The sequence below is a fragment of the Schistocerca americana genome, chromosome 4 (genome assembly GCF_021461395.2).
Source record: "Schistocerca americana isolate TAMUIC-IGC-003095 chromosome 4, iqSchAmer2.1, whole genome shotgun sequence".
Classification (NCBI taxonomy): domain Eukaryota; kingdom Metazoa; phylum Arthropoda; class Insecta; order Orthoptera; family Acrididae; genus Schistocerca; species Schistocerca americana.
Genome location: NC_060122.1, coordinates 195,275,031 through 195,301,499, shown reverse-complemented (window position 1 = coordinate 195,301,499; position 26,469 = coordinate 195,275,031). Strand labels below are relative to the sequence as shown.

At 41.4% G+C, this 26,469-nt stretch overlaps 1 protein-coding gene across 1 annotated transcript in view; it reads left to right on the top strand.

The window, feature by feature from the left end:
- LOC124613343 (nephrin-like) overlaps positions 1–26,469 on the top strand; it is a 512,361-nt gene that overhangs the window by 146,708 nt on the left and 339,184 nt on the right. The gene's annotated exons all lie outside the window — the stretch shown is intronic.

Genomic DNA, 26,469 nt, shown 5'->3' with positions numbered 1-26,469 from the left:
ATATCACATATATCCCTACTAATATTATACACGTGAAAGGCTGAATCAGTTTTGAAAAATTTTTGTGTGGAAATAGCTTCAACGTTGAGGAAGAACATAGTTTACCTTCGAAAGTGTATAGTACAACATGTTTATTGATCTGAAGAGTATAACGTGAAATATGGAACAGTAGTTACTCTTTCAAAAAGTTGCTCTTCAACTTACGAACTTCATCATGTTTGTGCATATGCTTTTATTGTTTGATAGGTTCTACATAATACGATTCAACGTAATGGAATGCAACTTTTATACAATCCTCTATATTATGCTTATCCATTACGGATATTTTAGAACCGTGACTGTATATTGAATGTAAATAAGTTATACAGAACTGCAACCAGTCACTTTTTTTAATAGTAATGTTTTATTCCATGAACCGGTTTTCGAACCTTTTCAGGTTCATCTTCAGATGGTTTCGGGAGGATCCGGGAAGTTACATCATTACTGGTAGTAGCATAATGCTGGGTGCTGGTTCTATGGCAGAAAGATGGGTCACACTTTAATGTATCGCCATGACTGTAGCTTATCTGTCGGTATGGATGTAAATTTAGCTTTTACTTACTGTGACAGTATAGGCGGCTTTATTCGGTTAGTGTCCATCTGTCTGCCTCCATTTTGATATCCAGAACACCTTCACACAAACTATATTAATTTATACGTTGACAGTGACACTTTTTCAGCATCCAGCATGCGCTTTACAACTGTTGCTTGTAACAAAGATCTTGACAGAAAGATATGGCATAGGCCTACTTTGTACAGAGATGTTGTTCTTTACATGCATTAAAGTCGATATAAGGGCAAGTATTTTAATCAGAATGGCGATAACATGAGAGCACAAGATAAAATAAATAAATAAATTACTGCAAGAACAAACTTCAGGTGATCTGATATCTTATTTCTACTTGTATATTACAGGCAGTTCATAGTAAATTTTTTTAATTTTTTTTAATAGCGATTATCATGTTTGGCATTAACATGAATCCCAAGGAATCAATAATACAGAGTTATTGTATCTGCAGTGAGATGCAGCTGTCTGTATGACTAGGACCTGTATATTTAAATTAACAACAAATCTTCAGATGAACTGTTGGCTTACTTCTGTTGTTACGTTAACATGATCTGGGGTATTATCATGAGCAGACTCTGTTTATTTTAGCTAAAGGTGTATGTATAAGAGTTACAGTGATTGTAATGGACTAAAATTGTTTGTATGGCTGCGCATTTAATATTAAAAAAAAAACATGAAGAAAAATTTTTTAACTGTTGATTTATTTTTATTCTATCATTAGAGTGATCTGGGATATTGGTAAAGGCAGCTTATGTTTGTTCCTGCTAGAATTAATATGTATAAAGTGCTGATTTATGTTAGCAATGGAGGGCTTTAATATTTAGAGATATGGTACAGGTTTTATTCTGTGGTAGTATATTACATTGACACCGGTGTGGTTAGGATGTAAGGAGAGGGAGGGGGTGGGTCATTCGGAGGGGGAGAGGACTGGGGAGCCGGTGTAGGGTTCGTTGGGTGATTACCTGTTTTGAACTATTAGGTCTTCAAAGTTCTGAAGGAAAAATTTGTTTCTCAGGTCAGTTCGATCATTGAGTAGGTAATCAGTTGCTGTATTTGTGTAGATAAATATTTCAATTTCTTCAAGAAGGTCAAGTATTGTGCCTTTGTTGGCAAAATGTATTATTCGGAGATTCTGTTCTATTTTGTTTTTGTGGAAAGATCGTGTTGGGCAAGATGTGAGGCAAAGCTGAACTTGTTTAGGTTGTTAAGACGATGTGCATCTATGTGTTCTTTAAATCTTGTTGTGAAGCTTCTACCAGTTTGTCCAATCTAGGAGCTGGACATGAGTTACAAGTGAGCTTGTACACACCTGACTTATGATACTTTTGTACAGTGGTTTTGGTGATGTGTATGATTTTATTTTGTATTTTGTTGTTGGTGAAGAAACTTATTTTTATGTTGTATGTCTTGAAGAACTGGGCAATTTGGTGCGAAATCTTACCTATGAAAGGCAGGCGAACACATGTGGTTTTCTTTTTTGTGGGTGGTTGTTCAGCAGTTGGTTGATTTAGTTTTGCTGTATGGATCAGTTTATCTATTATTGCAGGGTTGTACCCACTGGTGGAGGCAACTGATTTAAAAAAACAACATTCCTATAAACTGCCTGTAATAAACAAGTAGAAATAAGATATCAGATTATCTGAAGTTTGTTTTTGTAGTAATTTATTTATTTATTTTATCTTGTTAAAGCCCTCCATTGCTAACCTAAATCTGTACTTTATGCATATTAATTCTAGCTGGAACAAAAATAAGCTGCCTTTACCAATATCCCAGATCACTCTAATGTTAGAATAAAAATAAGTCAACAGTTAAAGAATTTTTGTGCATGATTTTTTAAATATTAACTCTACAGCCATACAAACAGCTTTAGTCCATTACATATACCTTTAGGTAAAATAAACAGAATCTGCTTTTGATAATACCCCAGATCATGTTAACGTAATAACAGAAATAAGCCAACAGTTCATCTGAAGATTTGTTATTAACTTAAATATACAGGTCCTAGTCATACAGACAGCTGTATCTCACTGCAGGTACAATAACTTTGTATTATTGATTCCTTGGGATTCATGTTAATGCCAATCATGATAATCGCTATTTAAAAAATTAAAAAAAATTACTATAAACTGCCTGTAATATACAAGTAGAAATAAGATATCAGATCACCTGAAGTTTGTTCTCGTAGTAATTTATTTATTTATTTTATCTTGTGCTCTCATGTTATCGCCATTCTGATTAAAATACTTGCCCTTATATGACTTTAATACATGTAAAGAATAACAAATTTCATTTCTGTACAAAGTAGGCATATGCCATATCTTTCTGTCAAGATCTTTGTTACAAGCAACAGTTGTAAAGCGCATGCTGGATGCTGGAAAAGTGTCACTATCAAAGTATAAATTAATATAGTTTGTGTGAAAGTGTTCTGGACATCAAAATGGAGGCAGACAGATGGACACTAACCGAAAAAAGCCGCCTATACTGTCACAGCAAGTAAAAACTAAATTTACATCCATACCGACAGATAAGCTATAGTCATGGCGATACATTAAAGTGTGACCCATCTTTCTGCCATAGAACCAGCACCCAGCATTATGCTACTACCAGTAATGATGTAACTTCCCGGATCCTCCCGAAACCATCTGAAGATGAACCTGAAAAGGTTCGAAAACTGGTTCATGGAATAAAGCATTATTATTAAAAAAAAGTGGTTGCAGTTCTGTATAACTTATTTACATTAAATCCTCTATATGTTTAGCAATACTTCCAGTGTAATCAGTTACAAACCCGTCACAATTTAGCATCAGAGCGTCTTGAGTCTCTTACAACTTCTTCGCTGCGTTCACACTTGCGTAAACAGCTCGTGGTCATGGGGGTTGCCGTTTCACGATTATGCATTCCCGGCTCCTATTCCTGCTCAGGTCGATTTCTTTCTGCTAGCGTATTGATATCTATGTTGTCTTCGTCAGCTTTTTATCATCATTGACGTGCAAGTCACCGATACGGCGTCAAATAAAAAGACTTGCACCAAGCTTCTGAGCATTTCAAATTGGCGTCTCGCGGCCAGTGAAGCCATATGCACATTTCATTTCGTTCTACTGATACCCAAGAGCAACCGTGTGTAACACCCAGAATACAATGTTTATCCAGTCCTCAACGTGTTTAATCCATGGCAATCCATATTTTCATACTGAAATTATAAATGCGATATTAACTCTGTGTGATACGTTTTCATGACTAAACGGCTTAACATATATCCATGAAACTTGTGATGATGTTCGGTTTGTGGGGCACCCAACTGCGCGGTCATCAGCGCCCGTACAAAGTCCCAATTATTACACAGTCCTGTTTTTCCACACAGTCCAGTCTAGTCATTATATCAAATGATGATGATGAAATGTTGAGGACAACACAAAAACCCAGTCCCCGGGCAGAGAAAATCTCCAACACGACCAGGAATTGAACCCAGGACCCGATGATCCAGAGGCAGGAACGCTAGCCACTAGACCATGAGCTGCGGACTCTATGAAACTTGTCGTGAGATAACTTGGACCCTGATGAAGAAGGTAGGATACTCTGCCAAGTATATAGTACAAGATATTTATTTATGTGAAGAATATTACGCAAATTAAGGAAATGTATTTACTCTTGAAGAAGCTATTTATCCTCACTTTAGAAATTTATCGTATTTATGAGATTTTTCCCAACCCACTATGAGTCAAGATAATCAATACAATGTTTATTCAATTCTCAACGTGTTCAGTCAATACCAATACAAGAATTATTAATTGCGAAAGCAGCTTACTCTGTTACATTTTCACGACTCTACCGCTGAACCGATTACTTTGGTGTTTGGTATGGAGAGATCTTCAGTGCTGTCGACAGGATACCTTAGAAAGTTGTATCTTTTTGAGCATTATTAACATTTCTAAATATGGAATACGTGAGAAGCATGCAGACGACGCTGGCGTGATGGTTGGAGAGTCTAGGTGTCTGTAGATTATTCCATGACAGTGCAAATCCAATGTTATGCGCGCGTGGTTTGTGACATTGTGTTACTACACCACCTGGCATAGCTGGCGAGTTTTGAAGGAGATACAACAATAAAATCCGAAGGTAAGACAGAGGACCATATTTAATACTATTGCTATAAGCCTCACAAACTTTAAGTCTGAATTAACATGTAGTTCTAAGAGGATTTAAGCTGGAAATCTCAATATCATGTCCGGTGGGAGTTCGATGCAGAACGTCAGGCGGTTCTAACAGTTACAGAGACTGTAGAACCGTCACAATCTTGTCGCATTTTAAGCGCTGAGCGTCTTTTGGAGCTCCCGAAGCGACTGAAGACTCACCGCGACGGCTGTAAGACAAGCATATCGAGTTGTACCTTTCTTTACATGTGAAACGTAGGAGTGTCTTAGTGAGGCTATATTTGAATTGGTCTGTCAACTGCCTGTGTTAATCTTAAATTTTTCATCACGGTGGAGGGAGGGGGGGAAGAATGAAAAATGGAGGCACTACAACACATTGGAATGGAAGGGAGAAACGGCTGGTAAGAGTCGCTCTGGAGGCAAAATCTCACATCCAGTACTAGGTCAGCCAAAGGAACCCCTAAAAGCTCTACTTATCCACGAATGTAATGATCGAAGCATTTTTAAATATAATTACAAAGTATAATGCGTGTTCGCAGATTCTACATACATCAAAATAATAGAAACACATTCATCATGTACCCACATACCGGCACTGCATAAATTTCATAGATACGTCTCTAAATTATAAACACAGAAAACCTCGTAAAATTCCTGGCCTACTTACCCGCCATCACTCATCGTATCAAAACTACTGATGTGCACGCGACGCTGTAATTTTTTTTTTTTGGTCAGTAGTCTTGCGTGCTAACCTCTTCATCTCAGAGTAGCACTTGCAACCTACGTCCTCAATTATTTGCAGGATGTATTCCAATCTCTGTCTTCCTATACAGTTTTTGCTCTCTACAGCTCGCTCTAGTACCATGGAAGTCATTCCCTCACGTCTTAACAGATGTAATATCATCCTGTCCCTTCTCCTTGTCAGCGTTTTCCACATGTTCCTTTCCTATCCGATTCTGCGCTGAACCTCTGCATTCATTACCTTATCAGTCCACCTAATTTTCAACATACGTCTGTAGCACCACATCTCAAACGCTTCCATTCTCTTCTGTTCCGATTTTCTCTCAGTCCATGTTTCACCACCATACAATGCTGTGCTCCAGACGTACATTCTCAGAAATGTCTTCCGCAAATTAAGGCCGGTATTTGATATTAATGGACTTCTCTTGACCAGGAATACCCTTTTTTCCATTGCTAGTCTACTTTTAATGTCCTCCTTGCTCCGTCCTTGGTTATTTTACTGCCTAGGTAACAGACTTCCTTCATTTCATCTACTTCGTGACTACCAATCCTGATGTTAAGTTTCTCGCTGTTCTCATTTCTACTATTTCTCATTACCTTCGTCTTCCTTCGATTTACTCTCAATCCATACTCTGTACTCATCAGATTGTTCATTCCGTTGAGAAGATAATGTAATTCTTCTTCACTTTCACTCAAGATAGCCATGTCATCAGAGAATCGCGTAACTGATATCCTTTAACCTTGAATTTTAATTCCACTCCTGAACCTTTCTTTTATTTCCGTCATGATTCCTCGATGTACAGATTGAACAGTGGGGGCGAAATGTTACATCCTTGTTTTACATCCTTTTTAATACGAGCACTTCATTTTTGGTCGTCAACTCTCATTATTCCCTCTTGGCTGTTGTACATATTGTGTATGACCCGTCTCTCCCTCTACCTTACCCCAACTTTTTTCAGAATTTCGAACATCTTGAACCATTTTATATCGTGGAACGCTTTTTCCAGGTCGACAAATCCTATAAACGTGTCTTTGTTTTTCTTTAGTCCTGCTTCCATTATTATTAACCCCAACGTCAGAATTGCCCTCTCGAGCCTTTACCTTTCCTAAAGCCAAACTGATCAGCTGTGGTGGGTAACAGCAAATAATACCCAAATCCCTCGGAACCGCTACTCTGCAATACTGCTATGAGTTGATAAAAGACCCTTTGGATGTCTTGATACTGAACAGCCATACAGTACTGTTTATTCCTCTGGCCCTTTATTAACGAAAACTATTTGGTCATTTGATTCTCTGCGTCGTAGACAGGGAGAACAGTTATGTTGTGACTCTGTAGAACTATCAATCGCTTTAAAGAATAATTCAATAAATTTATGGCTGTTGGATATCTGTGTACTGCAATGAAAGTAACTGGTATGATTCAATAGTTTTAAGACTTCAAGTATAAGAAAAGAACAACTGTTTCGAAAGTCGTTGACTTCGCAATTTGCGAAGTGCGTTTTGTAATTTGACTATTATGTGAATTACGACTTCTCACATTCTGCAGGATTTATGCCTAATTTATGAGTTCACAGGGATTCGTCAAGGAAAAGCTACACATTGGGGCGGAGTCTTCAAATGTGAATGATGTTGAGAAGCAGACCCATTACTCACACTGCTGAAATCGTTCGACAAGTGGGCTATAATATGCAATCGAATAGACGGTTGACGTCATGTGCTCTTCCTGCATAAAGTTTCAATTGTATAGCTCTAATTATCAGTAGCGTATGCGATTGTTCTTGGAACTGAGGCAGAAGAAGGATCGATTCATTGAACAGGGCACTCTGAGAATTATTTGAGAACAAAACAGGAGTGTGGGATTTTAAGGATAATCTGAGGAGTTGGGGATGGTGGGCCCAAAAGGATGAAGTGAATGGAACGTTAAAGGGGTTTTGCAGGGTGGCTTCCAACTTACGATTTGCATCCCCGTTAGTGCGGAGGTAGTCTTTCGTGTATTTGTAGGGGTGAAGTGTATTTCTTCCGTCGGGTGTGATACGAGTGATAATGAATTATTCTGGGGGATGGACAGCCATGCGACCAGTGATGCAATGATGCAACTGCTCCAGTTTGGGAGTGGCTAAGGAGACAGAGGACTGCAGCATTAATGTAGATGCAGACTGTCCGCTTAATTGTAATGGAATTTCAAAAGTAGACGGTGGGGACAGTTACATGTTGGCAGGGATTAGATTTAGATTATGGAGGTAAATGTTAAGGACGAGAAGCACAACAGAATGATTGTATAGAGGACAGTTTTATTATGTGGTTAAGTCGAGGATAAAGGCGTTAACGTTCAGCTGGCTGCCATGACGAATGACGGCAAGAGGTTAGTAAAGGTAGTTAAATATGAGTAGGCGATGTGGACGTTGATGTGAAGGCACGTCAGGCAACTAGGGTTGGAGGATAAAAGAACTTTAAGAGAGATATATTGAGGTGACAGATGTCATTAGATAGCGATATGCACTCACAGAGATGGCAGTAGTATAGCGTAAACCAGATATACAAAAGCAGTGCGTTGGCGGACCTCTCATTTGTACTGAGGTGATTCACGTGAACAGATTTCCGACGTGATTATGCCGCACGACGGGAGTAAACAGACTTTGAACGTGGAATGGAAGCTGTAGCTAGAGGCGTGGGACATTCCATTTCGGAAATCGTTAGGGAATTGAGTATTCCGCCATCCACAGTATCAAGAACGTGCCAAGAATACCACATTTCGCCGGCCGGTGTGGCCGAGTGGCTCTAGGCGCTTCAGTCTGGAACCGCGCGACCGCTACGGTCGCAGGTACGAATCCTGCCTCGGACATGGACGTGCGTGATGTCCTTAGGTTAGTTAGGTTTAAGTAGTTCTAACTTCTAGGGGACTGATGACCTCAGCTGTTAAGTCCCACAGTGCACAGAGCCAAGCCAATACCACGTTTCAGGCAGTACGTCTCACCACGGACAGTACAGTGGACGATGGCCTTCACTAAACGACACGAGAGCAGTGGTGTTTGTCATGTTGTCAGTGCTAACAGAGAAGCAACACTGCGTCAAATAACCGCAGAAATCAGTGTGGAACGTATCCGTTAGGACAGTGCGGCGATATATGCTGTAAAAGGGCTATGGTTGCAGATGACCGACGCAAGTACTTTTTCTAACAGCATGATATCGCTTGCAGAGCCTTTCCTGGCCTCGTGACCATGTCGGTTGGACCCTATACGACTGGAAAACCGTGGCCTGGTCAAATGAGTCCCGATTTCAGTTGGTAAGAACCGACGGTAGGGTTCGAGTATGGTGCAGACCACCGAAGCCATGGACTGAAGTTGGATGTGAACAAGGAGCTATGCAAGCCGGTAGTGCCTCCATAATGGGGTGGGCTGTGTTGGAATGGATGGGGTCCTCTGGATGTTCCGTTACTAGGAGACCACTTGTAGCCATTCCTGTACTTCATGTTTCCAAACAACTATGGAATTTTTATGGATGACAATGCGCCATCTCACCTGGCCACAATTATTCACGATCTTAATTCCACCGAACATATGTGGGACATATTCCGGGCGAGAGTTCGTGCACAAAATCCTGCACCGGCAACACTTCCCTAATTATGGACGGCTGTAGAGGCACCATGGCACAATATTTCTGCAGAGTGCTTCCAAAGACCTGTTGAGTCAACGCCACGTCAAGTTGCTGCACTACGCCGTAAAGAAAGAGGCCCAACACGATACTAGCAGGTATGCCATGACTTTTATCACCTCAGTGTACATCTTGTTGGGTACAGTAGTAGAGTAATGGAGGTGTTCGGGTGTGGTGAAAGGACTCCTTTGGAAAAGGGTGTGTGTGGGTACAGACTAACGTTTACGTCTCAGTTGGTAGTGTGTGTGGTTTGTATTAATGGGAATATGTGGAATAGGACCTGTTGTAAGTTTCTGCCGAAGGTGGGCGTTGTAGGCTGCCCTCTGATCATAGTCATACCGTGCTTTATTAGTAACTGAAGCAGACTGGTGGAGCGGTGTCGGTGTAGCTGCCTTACCAGGAGCGGCACCGCCAAGTTGCCGTTTGGGAATCTGCCTTCCGCAACATCGTCAAGTTGAGTCACGTTTCACTGCCAGGATCTTTTCTTACAATGCTGATTGGAGGTTATAGCCCCACCACCGGCTTATGACATAGACGGCCCTTCAAGTTCAGTAATACTATAATTTATAATACATATTTACCAAAAGTGATTGGAAGTTAAATACGTCGCTTGTTTACGAACTCAGATACTATATCTGAATTAGTTAGCTTGGGTAACATAACCACACAAACAAAGAATCGTGTTTCAGTCCATTTGAAAACAACTCATTAATAGTGAATCACGTACGGTGTAGTATGACATCGGTAAAGAACTTTACATTATTTTTTGAGTTATTGCTGCTTCCATTGGACTGATAGATATGAAGGTTATGAGCGACTAATGAGCTGAAATATTAATAAGCCCTTTCTCATGAATTGGTACTAAGCTCTACGATAAAATAATAGGCAATAAAAACCGCATTATAAAGAAAAATTCGTAAAACTATTACTGGCTGACCAAAAAGAAAAGGTTTGAAATAAATCATAAACTTGTGAATGTTGGGCTCCATAACGTTCCCTTTCTGTGCAGCGACCGTGGAATATAAAATTATGAATAATGTAGCAACCAGTCGCAGATACATAATTTATTTGTTTTGTTGCAAATCGATTTCGACTGATATCAGTGTTCATCAGTGCATTTTTCTAACCGACACATTCCATAAGCAGAAGAACTGTCCTTGGCAGATTTATACCATGATATAAACCTGCCAAGGACAGTTCTTCTACTTATGACAGATTTCTATCTTGATAGAAATCTGCCAAGAACAGTTCTTCTACTTATGGCATGTGTCGGTTAGAAAAATGCACTGATGATGACTGATATCACTCTTAATCGATTGGAAACAAGATAAATAAATTATGTATCCGCGAATGGTTGCTACATTCTTTATAATTTTAAATCAAATACTAATACAAATGTTAAAAGCGTAACACTGGTGTGTAATCGACCACTCACGCAGTCTCTCTCTCTCTCTCTCTCTCTCTCTGTCTCTCTCTCTCTCTCTCTCTCTCTCTCTCTCTCTCTCTCTCTCTCACACACACACACACACACACACACACACACACATACATGTACACGTATCATCCGAGTTGTCGCAATGAAAGGCCAAGATATAAAAGATGAAATAGGGAAATATGACAAAAAAATATCATAAAAGTTTGTGACCAACTGTTTCAAAGTGTTGGTGATAAAAGTCTAGGAGTAATAAAGCACGTCATGGGAAAGAACTTTTCTTAGAGACAAAATGTTTGCCGATGCTTCCAGGTGACGATAGGGTAACTTATGACGGGTTGTGCACCTGGGAGGCGGAGGTCCGGCCGTAGTGGCCGAGCTGTTCTAGGCGCATCAGTCTGGAACCGCGCGACCGCTACGGTCGCAGGTTCGAATCCTGCCTCGGGCACGGATGTTTGTGATGTCCTTAGTTTAGCTAGGCTTAAGTAGTTCTAAGGTGTAGGGAACTGATGACTTCTGATGTTAAGTCCCACAGAGCTCAGAGGGATTTGAACCATTTGAAGAGGCGGAGCAGCAATGGGTGCTCTGCGGCGTTCGTATGCAACATGTGCTGCCTATCATTCAGTCATCTGCTGCGCGTCATAGGCAGTAGGCCGGGCCAAATTAAAGTTCCTGACCCCTTTTAAATGATCTTTTCTCGATTTTAGGCACCTATTGATAGGGTTTCCTGGTTGAAAATCACTTTATCAGTTTACTAGCGTAGGCAACATGCTGCACATTTGGTTAGTAGACATTGCTAGATCGGAGAAATTGTTATCATCTCACTACCTTTGAATATTTAAGGTCGCCTAGTGTCACAGGAAACTGTCAGTTCTTCCTCATCACGTGTTATAACACGCGTAGACGTTTGCCACCAAGCCTTTGAGAGAAAATATAGCTTGGAAGCTGTACTAGAAACGAGTACACCCCGCCTTCCTTAAAAGCAAGTCCACAGTTGTTAAGACACTCGGATTTTTAGACCAATTTTACGTAAGATTGCTTGTCACAAGTTTCATGTTTGCGATTCAAATGCTGCTGGCTAGACATCTTGTCGACCTGACCTGATGGACCTTTAGTCCCGCTTGGCAATGGCGTAATAATAAAATCTGCTGTCAACAGAAATGTAACACGTTCGTACTTAGGGCATACATAACATTCGTTTGGAATTTCTGAAACCGTTGAAGGTAGTGGCAACCAAACGACTGTTCAGATTGGTATGTAGAATATATGCGACGGGAAACATATGATTCAGTTTTTGGAAATATTCCATCCACACAATTCCGACAGGTAAGGCACATAGGCGTTAGAACTATCAGTCAGATTAACAGCACATGCAAGAAACAATATAAAACGCAACCTAGCAAAGAAAGCACTCCGTGAAAATTAAGTCAGATATTGTCAAGCACTGGCCTTAATTTGAAGAAGAAAATTATTCAGAATATACGTTTAGAGCACATCAATGGAGGGAAGAGAATCAAGGACAGTGTAGGAACGATGTAGTGCTGTAGGAGGATGTTGAAAACTAAATGGAGTAATAGGATGAGAAATGAGGACGCTCTCCGCCAAATCGGTGAAGAGAAGAACACTAACAAGAAAGAGGGACATATATTAAAGCATCAGCGATAGTTTCCACACTATTATGTGAGGTGACAGCCTAATCGCCTTCCCTCTCACATTCCGTTGTGACGTTAATCACATTCGAGTTTATGCGATTTTGTTTCCGTGTTAGCTATAATTTTGTTTTCCATCACTTAGTGTGGGACAAGGTTCATGGGTAATATTTCTTCAGTGATTTCTTTTCACACATTTTTATCTATTTAAGACTCTTACAATGTATGTTCACGCAGGTGTAGATTCCTGGGGCAGCGTTTTCGTTACCTCGACCCTGCTCTGCGGTACGAATTGGGAAATATTCTTATGTCTCGCAGGAGGGCGGCTGGGTGACACCACCCAGCCACACGCCTGCTGGCTAATGTGCAGTCGCTTTCAGATGCTGTTGAGCGGCCGCCAAAGAGCTCTTGGTGACAGCAGGAAGTGTTTTCTCTGTATGGAAGTCGCCGGACTGGCAGTTTAGTCCTACTCAGAGACCCAAGAGCGAACAATACTCAGGGACGGAGATATGGCATTAACTTTAGCTTCAGTCGCAGCAGTCACCTAATGTCTGTCTCATTCGCATCCGAGGAATGCGAGCAACAGGACTTTCCGGGCCTAATAGCGTCTTTGCGGGACTCTAACGATTAGATAAGCATCTTAATAACATGAATGATGTTTGTGTAAATTTTTTAGGAGAGGAAGCCCCCCCAACGGCGTGTTGTTGGAGGGGTGGGTTAGGGTTCGCTTTCTGCATTAGGCGTCGCTTTCTGACAGGCTCTTCCCTCTTCATCAGGCGAGTCAGAACTTAAATTTATTGCAAGCTTTTCTGACTAAAAGATGTGTCTTGAATGTGCTCAACGCTTGGGAGAGGGCTAAGTGAGGAGTACTGTTTCTAGGCTAGGTAAAGAGTAGGTGTCTGGAAGTGGTAACCATTTGGTAGACATCGGACACAGTGGTTGATTGTCGGTGCAACTTGATGTGGAGACTGTCGCTGGTCGACGAAGACAGACGGCGGGCGTAGAGATGTGGCCGCACCCCGAAGCCTACCGCGAACCAACGGTAAGATCAGCTAAATGCGGAATAGTAGGTGAGCACCCGAAGAGATAGAGACGGATTTCAGTTTGTATATATCGGGCAACATTCAATTAGAGAATCGACCCACGTCAAGCAGTATTCATTGCCTTCCTTTCGATATTTAACCTGCCACAACTGAGCGGTCAAACATTTAAAGAAATTGACTTGCGATATCATGTGCTGTGATATCTGATCCCACTGAAATGTTCCAGTTTCTTGGCTCAGCCCCGGGTTTCCCTCAACATGTTACAAATAATGCCAGTATTTAATTGTTTCTGTCACCTGTTAAATTTAACTCATTGCATTAACATATTTGAGATTGATTACACAGTTAGATAGATTAAAATATAACGAATAAATAATGGAAATTAAATTACTTAGATGTTGAAGTTCTCGCCGAATTGTACCCCATCACATGCCGTTATGACCTGCACTCATTAAGGTCCTCAGCTCTGTGAGAGAAAATTGCTAAATAGAGTATTATAGGCCCTTTGCTGTTCCATACCTACACAAACTATTTTGGAGACAATATGAGCAGCCGTTTTTTCGTTGTTTGAAGATGACGCTGTCGTTTATCGACTAGAAAAGTCATCAGAAGGTCAAAATAAATTGCAAAACGGTTAAGGAAAGATATCTGTATGGTGCGAAAAATGGTAATTGGCTCTAAATAACGAAAAGTGTGAGGTCATCCACATGAATGCTAAAAGGAATCCGTTAAACTTGGCTTACACGATAAATCAGTCAAATCTAAAGGCCATAAAATCAACTAAATACCTAGGAATTACACTATGAAAAACTTAAATTGGAAGGAACGCTTAGAAAATGTTGTGGGGAAGTCTAACCAAAGACTGCGTTTTATTGGCTGGACACTTAGAAAATGTGACAGGTCTACTAAAGAGACTGCTTCCACTACACATGGCCGTCCTCTTTTAGAATATTGCTGCACGGTGTGGGTTCCTTACCTGATAGGATTAACGGAGTACATAGAAAAAGCTCAAAGAAGGACAACACGTTTTCTATTATCGCGAAACAGTGGGGAGAGCGTCACTGGAATGATACAGGATTTGGAATGGGCATAATTAAAAGAAAGGCGTTTTTCGTTGCGGAGGACTCTTCTTACGAAATTACAATCACCAACTTTCTCCTCCGAATGTGAAAATATTTTGTTGACGCTGACCTACATAGGGAGAAACGATCACCATGATAAAATAAGGGAAATTAGAGCCCGTACGGATGATATATGTGTTCGTTCCTCTCGCGCGCTATACGAGATTGGAATAACAGAGGATTGTCAAGGTGGTTCTTTGAACCCTCTGCCAGACACTTAAGTATGATTTGCAGAGTAACTATGTAGATGTGTATGTTAGAAATCAGTGATACCTTACCGGTCGTTCTGAAGTTCAGCAATTATAGTCGGTTGTACAGGTTTCTCTCTATGGCAGAAATTAGAGCTAATAATAAGATCAAAATTCAAGGGATTCCAGACGATTTGGCACTTAGGACCGAATAAATAACGTCAATCACGTCTTAATGAACAGTGAGCTCAGCTACCCAAAGTGCTTGTTATAAGGCGAATTGACCCGCTGGGAGAAAAAGCAGATTTGGGACATAACAGCATCAGCAAACGCTCCCTCACGAGAATTTGGGGGGTAGTTCTTATAGGACTCAGTTACAGCTTTCTGCAAATACAGCTTTTCAACTTTGTCACGCACCGCTTGTTCGCACTCAGCCCACCCCACTGCAGCCGCCTAATGTCCGAGCGCCAGGCACTGTACAGCGGAGTGAGTGTCCTACTAAAGAGATGTATAGGTGATATGCCATTCATCAATGTCACTGCCATGATTAAATTGTAAATCGAAAATCAATAATTTCATTTCATAATTACTCTGCAGGTGATTACATTTATTAATTTTGATTTGAGGCTTACACATATGGCTGCAGAATGCCGGTACCGGAATATCATTAAATTAATATTAAATGTATGTATGTACGAAGTTGATCTATTACAGACTTATATCAGCTAAACATAAATCTGTCCGAACAGGCCCCGGAAGGCCCAACAGTAGCTTCCGATCACTGTGTCATCCTCAAGCGACGGATGTTACTGGATTTGAACATGGAGGGGCATGTGGTCAGAACACTGCTCCCCCGTCCATTGTCAGTTTTTGTGTCCGGAGGCGCTACTTCTCTATCAAGTAGCTCCTCTATTTGCCTCTAAGAGGGTGAGTGCACCCTGCTTGTGTACAGCGCTCAGCAGACTAGGACAGTCATCTATTCAAGTGCTAGCCAAGTCAAGCAGTGCTTAACTTCGATAGATGTATTACTTACCATTTTTATCGTAATATGAACTCACCGATCTCGAAGAAGTTTTCAGAACACATTGGGCAGCCTTCAGTATCCCGCGAATAGGAGGGCTCGGATTGTTACTGTGCCGGACAGTACTTCATACGGGCCATTTGCCTGCTGAGGGGACCGAGCGAGGTGGCGCAGTGTATAGCACACTGGACTCGCATTCGGGAGGACGACGGTTTAATCCCGCGTCCGGCCATTCTGATTTAGGTTTTCCGTGATTTCCCTAAATCGCTCCAGGCAAATGCCGTGATGGCTCCTTTGAAAGGGCATGGCCGACTTCCTTCACCGTCCTTCCCTAATCCGATGAGACCGATGACCTCGCTGTTTGGTCTCTTCCCCCAAACAACCCATCCCTGCTGAGTGGGACGGAAAGAGCGACAATCAACCGAAGCCCGTGAGGTTTGAAAGCTTTACGTTCAGAAATTCATGATTGCCTACTACCTGAATTATGGCCCAAATTTTCGAGCGGGATCGGTTACTGGATTTGATGACTTGAATGTGCTCTCTCGCCTCCGTAAAATATGATGACGATTTGGTGATGTTTCCTTGTGCGAGGAAGAGATTGGCACAGGAGACAAATTCGTTGCAGGCCACATCGAACGTCAGGAGACGGTTAAGAAGAAAAATAAATCGGTTGACCAACGAAAACCCAACGGTATACGAGATATCCAAGACCTTATATCATTTGCACGAAGGAAGGGAAAATCTTTAGCGTTTCCAAGAAAGACAGGTACAGCTATCAGAGTCAGAGTTCACGACTGCGCCCTGCGATATCGCGCCTCGCCTAATAGCGAGGGAAGATAGGGGAGGTGGGGCGGCTGCTGCCCCCAGGGTCTTATCAGTCCATGCAAATCCAGAACCGCCTCCAGGTCCCTACCACTGCTTCCCTCCACCTTTTCGTCTGTCTTGTCTGTCTCTCTCTCTCCCTCTCTCCCTCCCTCCCTCCCTCATTTCTCCTTCCGTCCTTACGTTTCCGTGCCTGCGGCGAAGCCGCCACCTCTTTCCAGATAAAATATTGACATTCTGCGGCCAGCGCTACGTCGCAACCGGTCCCGACACCCTTGGCCACTGCGCATGGCGTGGGGAGGGAAATCCATTCACGTCCCACCCGTTACCTGACGTGTTGTCTCTGAATATTCTGAGTCACATATTCGAATATGTCCGATCACCCCACCACAAAAAGGAAATATCGAAGTTTCTGTGGTTACCAAGATCAGTAGCGGCAGGTGATCTCCTTCAGACACCGTGGTCTCGGGGTAGAGTATTTCACTAAAGTTTCGGTCCCGGACTCTGTCCTAGTCACAATGATGGCCAAAGACGTCTGAGATAAGATGTGACCAACATTCTCATAACGATCTTGTCAAAGAGGACGAAGATGCGTAAATAGGTTCAAGGCGTCAACTTGCCAATCAGGATGGGGAACTGCCCCTGCCGGCCGAAGTGGCCGTGCGGTTAAAGGCGGTGCAGTCTGGAACCGCAAGACCGCTACGGTCGCAGGTTCGAATCCTGCCTCGGGCATGGATGTTTGTGATGTCCTTAGGTTAGTTAGGTTTAACTAGTTCTAAGTTCTAGGGGACTAATGACCTCAGCAGTTGAGTCCCATAGTGCTCAGAGCCATTTGAACCATTTTTTTGAACTGCCCCTAAAAAGCAGATGAAACAGCAATCATCAATGGTATGAAGATGCAGATGCACTTAAGCGGACCTCGACGTTAAAATGACTGAAAATCGAAGAAAAATTTTGCCGCCATCTAAAGACAAATTTCTCGTGTTTCCACAAATGCGTCGTTTGTTAACTTTTAAATTGTTGTTATATTCCTAAACGCTCGTTGAACAAATGTCTGAACACTGGTTTCAGGAAAGGAATTTCACCATAAACATTTCATGCCTGCCAAAGTCATGGAAACAATAAAGCCAACACACAGGGACCTTGCAGATAAAAAGTAACGTAGCAAATGTCTACATGACCGTATACAAATCCATAATGAGAGTTTCAACAGCTGCGAGTAGCAAAAACAGTGTTTACTGGATGGACAGTATTCAAAATGGGTGTGATGGATGCTGCCATCTGTTACAATAATGGTGTAATCAGTAGGACAAAAGTAATGGACAAATTAGGCATCCATCCAGAAAATAATATGATAGCTGCTCTGACTGACATAGATCGTCAGCGACTAGTTGAAGCTCAAGGGGCTGTGGAAGCCACCACTGAAGAGTCAAGAGTAAGGAAAAGGCTCCTAAAGAAGTCTACAGAGGATAAAGAAGCAGCTGGCCAGCAAGACTATGCTGCTGGAATGGTGAGTCAAACACACTAGTATAAATGTTTTCTCATTTTCTTGAAACTACATTTTCAGAACATTAGGTACACATAACTTCACAATCGTTTTATCCATGTTCACCAAATTTCTACCAAGTGAAGAATGGTATAAGATCTTTGTATTATGCCTAATACATGGCAGAAATGATGTATCTTTGTTAATCTGTATATAATTTTAGCGGTATTTTTAGACAAAATATTAAGTTCCTATAATAAGGTTTCCTTCTGTTTTCTCAGATATACTCAAAACTGCAAACCGAGAGGCATAATGTGTTCCTATGAATGTTGACAGCAGCCTGCCACAGTTTTAATGCTGTTATACTGATGATGGGCCAGGAAGTGGTACCAGAATGGGAACTTGTATTACAAAAACATCTATTAGGCAAAATACTGTAATTCTTAAACTGTAACAGATATTAGAGCTTCAGTTAATGGCATTTATTGTTGGTAAAAAACCACAGCTTCCTCCGCATTGTAGATCAAGAGTAATGTGCACTGAGGGCGAGGTATAAAAATGAGGCCCGTTCACTTCCAGGCCCCTTAACGTGAAGCCACAGAACGTAGTGCCTGTAATTCAAAAAGCGTACTGAAGTTCGCTCCGTTTACAAAAGATTCTGAGCTAGTACCCTATTCAGATACCTAGGAGGGTACTGTCAAGAGTGGATGACAACCAGAAAAGTATTCAGTAATCAACAAAGGCCTACCATTCTACGAGTCACAGCACGGAATATCGTATTTAAACGTCGTAGGGAAAGACAAAAATCTCAAATGCAAGGCTCAATCCAGATATAGTGTAATAAATACAGAAAGTAGGTACAGTGAAGTGGAATAAAACGAAAACAATGTCCTTGTCTGATGACTGTACAGTGAAACCTGCAGCCACCGGATAAGATGTAACTGGAACAGGATTCAGTACAAACAAGAAGTCTGGACAGAGAGTTAGTTACTTCGAAAAAATCAGTGACTGGGTCCATTGTCATCAGATTCGACGGCAAATTAATACTAAAAATAAGAGCACAAGTATATACTGTATACCAACGCCAAAAGCAGAAGATGATCAAAAGAATATCGCAAATGTTGCTGGACGCGATCTGATCTTTAGTGATAAATACGAATTTTTGCAGCCAAGATCGCTTCTTGAAATACTTTTATTTCCTCTATTAGCCGTTTCGATAGGTGTAACTGTCATCTTCGGATCTTCTGGATATATTTGCAGAAGATCCCATATAGACTCCTAGGGTTGTTGAAACCGGTCACTGAAGAAATAAAAATATTTCATCATGCGATCTTGACAGCAAAATTCGTAGTTATAGCTAGAGAAAGTATATTAGGACGTTGTAAGGGCAACTCAGTAGGTCAAAGAAGACGAAATTACAATTACTATGGGTGATTTGAAAACGCAGTAGTATGGGAAGGAATAGAAGACATGATTGAGAGAGAATTGGGCTAGGTTGTAGGAATGAGAGAGAAGAAAGGCTAATATAGCTCTGTATTAAACTTCATCTATTAGAAATCAATGGACAGTTCAGAAATCACAATAAGAGGAGGTGTGTAATTGTTCTTGGTAACGGCCTAGACACACGGGAAGATTCCAGCTGGATTACATTATGGTCCCAGCTAGATTACAAAGTCAGATTTTCAATTCTAATTGTAAGACGTACCCAGTAGTAGATATAGATTCAGACACCAATTTAGTAGTGACGAACAACAGGCCGAAGTTTAAGAGAACCGTCAGCAACGATGAGGAATGATGATGTACGTTTGAATTTCTCTAAGACAGTAGATATTGAGATTATGAATACCACTGCAGGCTGTTTAGTTGAAATGGAATGATCGTCTTTACGAAGGGCATTCACAGAAGTTGGACAGCCAAATATAGATGCAAGGAAGGTAACTGCGAGGAAACCTTGATAAGAGAAATACTTCAATTTATCGACAAAAGGAGGAAGCTGAAAAATTTTCAGGAAAATCCTACACATCTACATACGTGAACATCAGAACATAATTAGGCTTTTATTTTGTAAAACATGTTCTGATACGACTATTTCCTCAGTATTTCAGAATCATAAACACCCCTTGTACTCTATCCTGCGTTGCTAAATATTGCACACTGTTTGTAACACTAACAAGGTACCATATATACGCTGAACATGCAGTCATGTTTCATCCATATTCAGTACAGTATCCCACAAGAATACTATTCCATCAATATTGCGCCTATGTTTAAACCACGACACAGCCAAGCCCTGCCGTAATTAATTATTATGATGTAATGTGACATGGCCCTCACGTTATATGGACTCTAAAACTGTGCAGAGCAAGGGAAATGCATTCGCACCGGAATCTGCACTATGTGGGCAGTAAAGAGAAGCAATCTTCTCTGGAGAGGAGCGCCATTTTCCGACGAGTAACCCGATGGAGGGAAGCGTGTGGTGCTGTGGGACAAGCAAGACGAATATGGAGTCGAGAGGGACGGCTCTTGCGAAATAAACCAGCGCCGTGAATGGAGACCCCGGCTGACACCTGCCATATAACATGCGAGCGCTTCAAGTGCGTCGTAGAGTCTCAGGCAAGAATGCCAGGGCAGCCACGCATAAGTTGCATCTGTGCTCGTAAAATACTGTACTGGCAAGTATAAGAAATAAACTATAGAACAGACTTCTGCTTCGCAAAGCAGAACACACAACTAAAAGGAAATTAAAGGTGCACTACACCGTACAGCACAAAAAGTTGTTTGTGACAGCAGTAATTTTCATTTTAAGCATCAAGAGATAATTTATCGGATGTAAAGGTTTACGAAAACTACACATAGATACGATTATTTCAAATTCAGTTTTAGAGAAGATGTGAAATTATTAAATAGCATTGACAAAAACATATAACTGTAATTCTTCACATTTCTCTGTATCTTTTTCAGATGATGTATGTTAGCTACGGCTGTCACAATGACGGCTACTATCATAGAGGTCTTCCACTACGTATCTAATTACAGAAGTGCTGATATACAGAGAGGGAAAAATAAAAATTGGCTACAAAATATTTCGCGCACCTTAAGATAGCAACCCAACTTGTATCTTTCATATTTTGGGTGGATGATGTTAGTAGGTTCGAAGCCAGTTGTACTTCGTCCGCTAAGTACCTCAAAGTAAACGGATGGACTGTTAGTATTAGGCCGGTCGGGGTGGCCGAGCGGTTCTAGCCGCTACAGTCTGGAACCGCGTGACCGCTACGGTCGCAGGTTCGAATCCTGCATCGGGCATGGATGTGTGTGATGTCCTTAGGTTAGTTAGGTTTAAGTAGTTCTAAGTTCTAGGAGATGATGAACTCATTAGTTAAGTCCCATAGTGCTCAGAGCCATTTTCTTGTTAGTATTAGTATTATGTTTGTGGTACGGTACACCAACGATAAAAAATAAGGATTCAGATAAATAGGTCCATATACAAAAAAACATTAATCCCCAAGAGCTGTTGTTCAAATGTAGGATAACGTCAAAAAGTGTAAAGTGTACGTCGAAGCCTTCAAGTTTTAGTAACTTCGAAATATCTTCCAAACAAGAAAGTTTATTTGGTTAAAACCAGATTCATAGAGATACGAAATGTCGCCCACTAGCCCATACGAATAAGCCATTGATAACCAAACATTTACTGCATATGTGTCACTCAGATAAAGTCATAGTTTAGTATAATGGTACCCAATGTCTTAGCTTACTTGGGGCGCACTGGTAGAAGACGAGTATTTTTGTACCACACATAATAAAATAATGAGTCGGGGTGTACCAATAAGAGTAGCATCTTTCGGCGAGAGTTTCATATTGAATACCTTCAATATATCATAAGTTCATATTAAAGGAACTTCACGAATTTTTTTAAAATTTGTTTTGAATCAGTCGTGTGTTACACGATGTCACTCAACCTTTTTATATTTTCTCGCCTCAGTCATGTATTAATGTTTGAATGAGTTTTCCGCCATTTGAAAGTAGAAGCTCTTTTTTATTTTATGTTACCATCATGGTTTCGGCCTTAAACCATCATGAGTACAATTACATTCTGTTAAGTGAAGTCATTGTCAAGATCTATTTAACTGGGCGTCCCAGCGTGTAGATAAGTACACACCGAAGTGGAGGTATCAAACATGTTATCCAGCCACATTGTAGCTCAATTGATTTTTGACTGGAAAACCTGTTTGGTACCTGTCTGGAAGTTACTGGTCAATCAGTAACTTGCGCAGTAAATTTTCACACCATGTTCACTGCACATGTAGCAACTGTATTGCTGTTCATTCTGTAGTTCGATTATTTTATGGATAGAAAATATGTTTGCTGCCTGTCTGTCATACGTTTCGGTGGTTTCATACTTATCTACACGCTGGACACTCAGTTCAATAGATCATCGTGATGGCTTCACTTAACGGAGCCTAATTGCACCCAACATGGTTGTACTTGATAATGGCTTAAGGCCGAAATCCCATAGTAATGTAAAATAAAAAGCCGGCCGGAGTAGCCGTGCGGTTCTGGGCGCTACTGTCTGGAGCCGAGCGACCGCTACGGTCGCAGGTTCGAAATCTGCCTCGGGCATGGATGTGTGTGATGTCCTGAGGTTAGTTAGGTTTAATTAGTTCTAAGTTCTAGGCGACTGATGACCGCAGAAGTTAAGTCGCGTAGTGCTCAGAGCCATTTGAACCACTGAAAAATAAAATTGTTTGTATAGTCAAATGGCGGAAATGCCATTTACATAATAGGTGCTCATTTACTGGGCCGATCTGATACTTGCTTTGGGATAGAACACCTCTGATATAGTAGTTAGCATCGCTTCCTCTAAATTACGGGGTCACAAGTTCGATTCCTGGCTGGATTGAAAGTTTCCTTCACTCAGGGACTGCGTGTTTGTATTGTTATGATCATTTATTCTCGTCTTGATCACGAAGACGGGAAACTCGCCAGCGTGACGTAGAAATGAAGCATTAGCTCTAGGCAGGCATACAACCCCACACGGAGTCTTCCGGCTAGTAATTCGATCTTTTCCATTTCACGAACAGTGCATATAATATACGGAAAGTCCCGTGCTAAATTGCGAACAGTTGTCTCATTAGCAAGCTCAGGCTAATTCCAAAATATGGAATATTGACAATGCTATGGCCAACAACGTCAACTGACTGATACTTTGACCAAAGTAGGAATCCATACATTACGCAGAAATACCCTACTCGGAGGCTAGCGAGCAGGGCTTCGTTTCGTCTTATATGAGGAAGCAAATGCGCCCAGCTGAGTAGTAGATTGTATAAACTGTATCTGGCCGTCACTTCTAACTAATTCTCTTTCCGTTTAATGAACCGCATCATTTTAGCATAAGAACCTGTTGTAGTCGATAAGGTAGAGACACAGACATGTGCGGAGCGCAGCGATATAGTGATATACTGGAAGCTGAAAAGGAACTTTAACACTTTGTTGACATTCAGTAACCCTACACGCAAAACAGCATTGCTTGAACAGTCACAACGTGCTCTATCACAATCACTGATAATCATAATTTAGAAAAAAGCTGTTTCATGAACGTGATTTCTAAATACTTTTCAAAATTAATTAAACTGTACATTACAAAAAATTAATTGTGCTTGGTCTCAACGTCAATTTAGCAATACAAAACCTCACTGTGTCTCAAAGTGTCATTAAACCAAAAGCTATGGAAAAAACGCACTTATTCCTCGAAAGATCTTTTTGCAGAAAGCTCTCAGTCAGCAGTGTTTTCAGTATCCCATCACGCTTCTAAAAGAACCACTTTCGTAACACATTTCTACCGTGCTCTTCAACATGACCACTTCCTTTGGCGAGGCCCGCAGTTCGAATGGCCACAAGTCTAAAACGCTCCGAAGTTCCACATACTGTACATCAGTCCACCGTAACCGACAAGCACTTCCCATCTTTACCATCATGATGGCGACACTAAATTCATTTGCCTTCCTTGGCACACCATGCACCTGCTGTCGATACCCGCACGGAGTCCTAACACTGTTTTGACCACCTCGTCTGCATGTCTCTTCTCTCGTTGGGCGCGCAGCGGTACTCACCTACGATGACCGGAGGCCACTCTCCAACCAATGCCGACCGTTGTTTCTTTCATTCCGAATCTCAACAAAGCAATAATATCACGCTTACAGCAGTAAATGTCCTTGGAAACACACTCAAGGTAATCGAGTATAACCAAAAATAATTGGCCTTATCTATAATACGGCTCAATACTATATTTTTATTAACAGGAATAGGTTTGGCCAAAAGACCATCCTCGTCTCGGATTAAATTTACATCAAGTAAAAGCAAGATTCTTTGGCGTCAAATGATTAACTGTCTTTGGTTGCAACATCTGTCACGTATGCACTGTGTAAATAACAACACACTTACGCCAAGGAACATTCATACGCTTCAACTAATGCTAATCAGTGACTTGAAAATGGCCGTTTGTCCGAAACTGCTTGTCTGTAAACAAATATACATTGCAGCAGCTTTTGGTAGTTCCATGTTTTCATTCTTGAAGCTGCACTGCACTGTTTGCAGAAAACATCCGTGTGCAGTGGCGTTACCACATATAGGATGGCTTCATATTTTGCAGCCGCAGGCAGTGTTTGGGCATTCTTTTATGTCACGTACGCACTTTCGCTGCACAAAATTCTAACATGACCACCAGTGCCATGGTGGTCAGGAGAAACTCAGCACTTTGGCTAGATGAGAGTTTCTGGCACACCCTGGAATAGCTTCTGTGTGGGATGCGTACACACACACACACAACCTGCTACGGGGACAATTTAAAAACATTACATGCAGCAAACTACTCCTTTGATGTCAGTTTGAAAAATATCGGCCGAGTACTGGACGGAACTGTTTCATAGGACGAGAGATATTAAATCGCCATTTGCTATAAAAGAGTAAACTATAAGAGATAATGAGAGAAATGACACCTGTAATTGGGAGTAATGGATGATTGACCTATCTTCTCTGACCTTAATTTTTTTTAAATATTACTTTACGTAATTTCCCATGTGCCACGGTTTCCAATTCCTTAAATAAGTCGTCGTATCTGTCCGGCTCTGATCACGTGTAGCGACATGGATTTTTCTTATGTCCTCTGGTTTCAGACTGATTATTCTCCCTCATACTTCTTTCTTCTTTTGCTGGTGCCTTGTCCCGCGGTTTCGCAGGGTCGGTAAGGTTAGAACAGATTTGCCAAGGTTAATTTTTAAGGGGTGGCCAGATGCCCTTCCCCCGGGGTGGAACTGGTGTATCCTAGCTGTCTGCGGCTAGTGTAATCCATGGAATAGTGCTAACGTGTTCACATATCTGCGGCTCGTGTAACTGAGGCAGAACGTGAGGACCAGCCTTGCATTCACCTATCAGGATGTGGAAAACCGCCTAAAAGCCACATCCAGGCTGGCCGGTACACCGGCGGATTCGATCCAGGGCCGGTGGGCCAACCTGAGTTTAGAGAGCAGTGCGTTAGCGTTTTCGGCTAACCTGTCGAGTCTGATTTTTCTTCGATATATCTCCTTAAATAATGTTTCTTCATCTTTTCCTATAATTCAAGAGCGTAAATTTCATAACCAAACGAACGCACCCTTGTGATTGGCTGCACGTGATACGCTATAATGTTTCATGATTCTCGAGGTATTTTAGTTCCCACAGTGTTTCTTCTCAGCGTAGATTGGTTAGATACTGATCTAAAATCATTCCCGTCAATTTCTGTTGTAATTCGTAACACTTTATCAAGATTTCTTGGCAGCTGACGAGAGTTGTGCTAGGTAGACATTTCATTGCCACGTGGCTTTTGAAAATATGGGTTATTGTGCTCAATTTTTGCTGAGATTTGTTTCGATAGTGCTGTAATATCAGTGCTGACCCTTCGGTACCAGAACTGACACGATTCATCTGGCGTATCTTTGCTAGTTCTCCCACGCGGAGACGTTCATAGAAGTTGGTAGTACATCCTACACTTTTACCGCACTCCCATTTGTCTTGCGTGTTGCCCTTATCCATGTAGTACAACAAAATCAGTCATTTCTCCACAAATTCGTTACACTGTTTGGCATGCATCAATCATTTTATCATCCGATTCCTCCTGTCGCCACAGTGGTGATACGCTTCAGTGATTATAAAGGTATGTTCTCTTGTATTCGGGAGGAAAAGGTTTGAGAACTATGATTCTTTGAATAAGATTAATGCGTACGTTACTGATATGAATACATTTTGACATGATTTCACCTCCATTCCTTTAATCAAAGATTATTGCTAATGTTCCACTTCCATAAGTTATGCTAATGAATTAACTGAATATCCACGAGGCCCGACCCACTGTTCTAGTACGTCAGGGACCACAATTGAAATAATTTTTCTGTGTAGCTTCACTCAGTTGTAACGGTCGAGCGGATATTCTTTTGGGCTCTTGCACAAAATGGAGTCCCGTTCAGACATTTTCACACGCATCTTACACGTTGCAACTTGCGTTGGCTTTTCAGGAGGAGTAAATCGA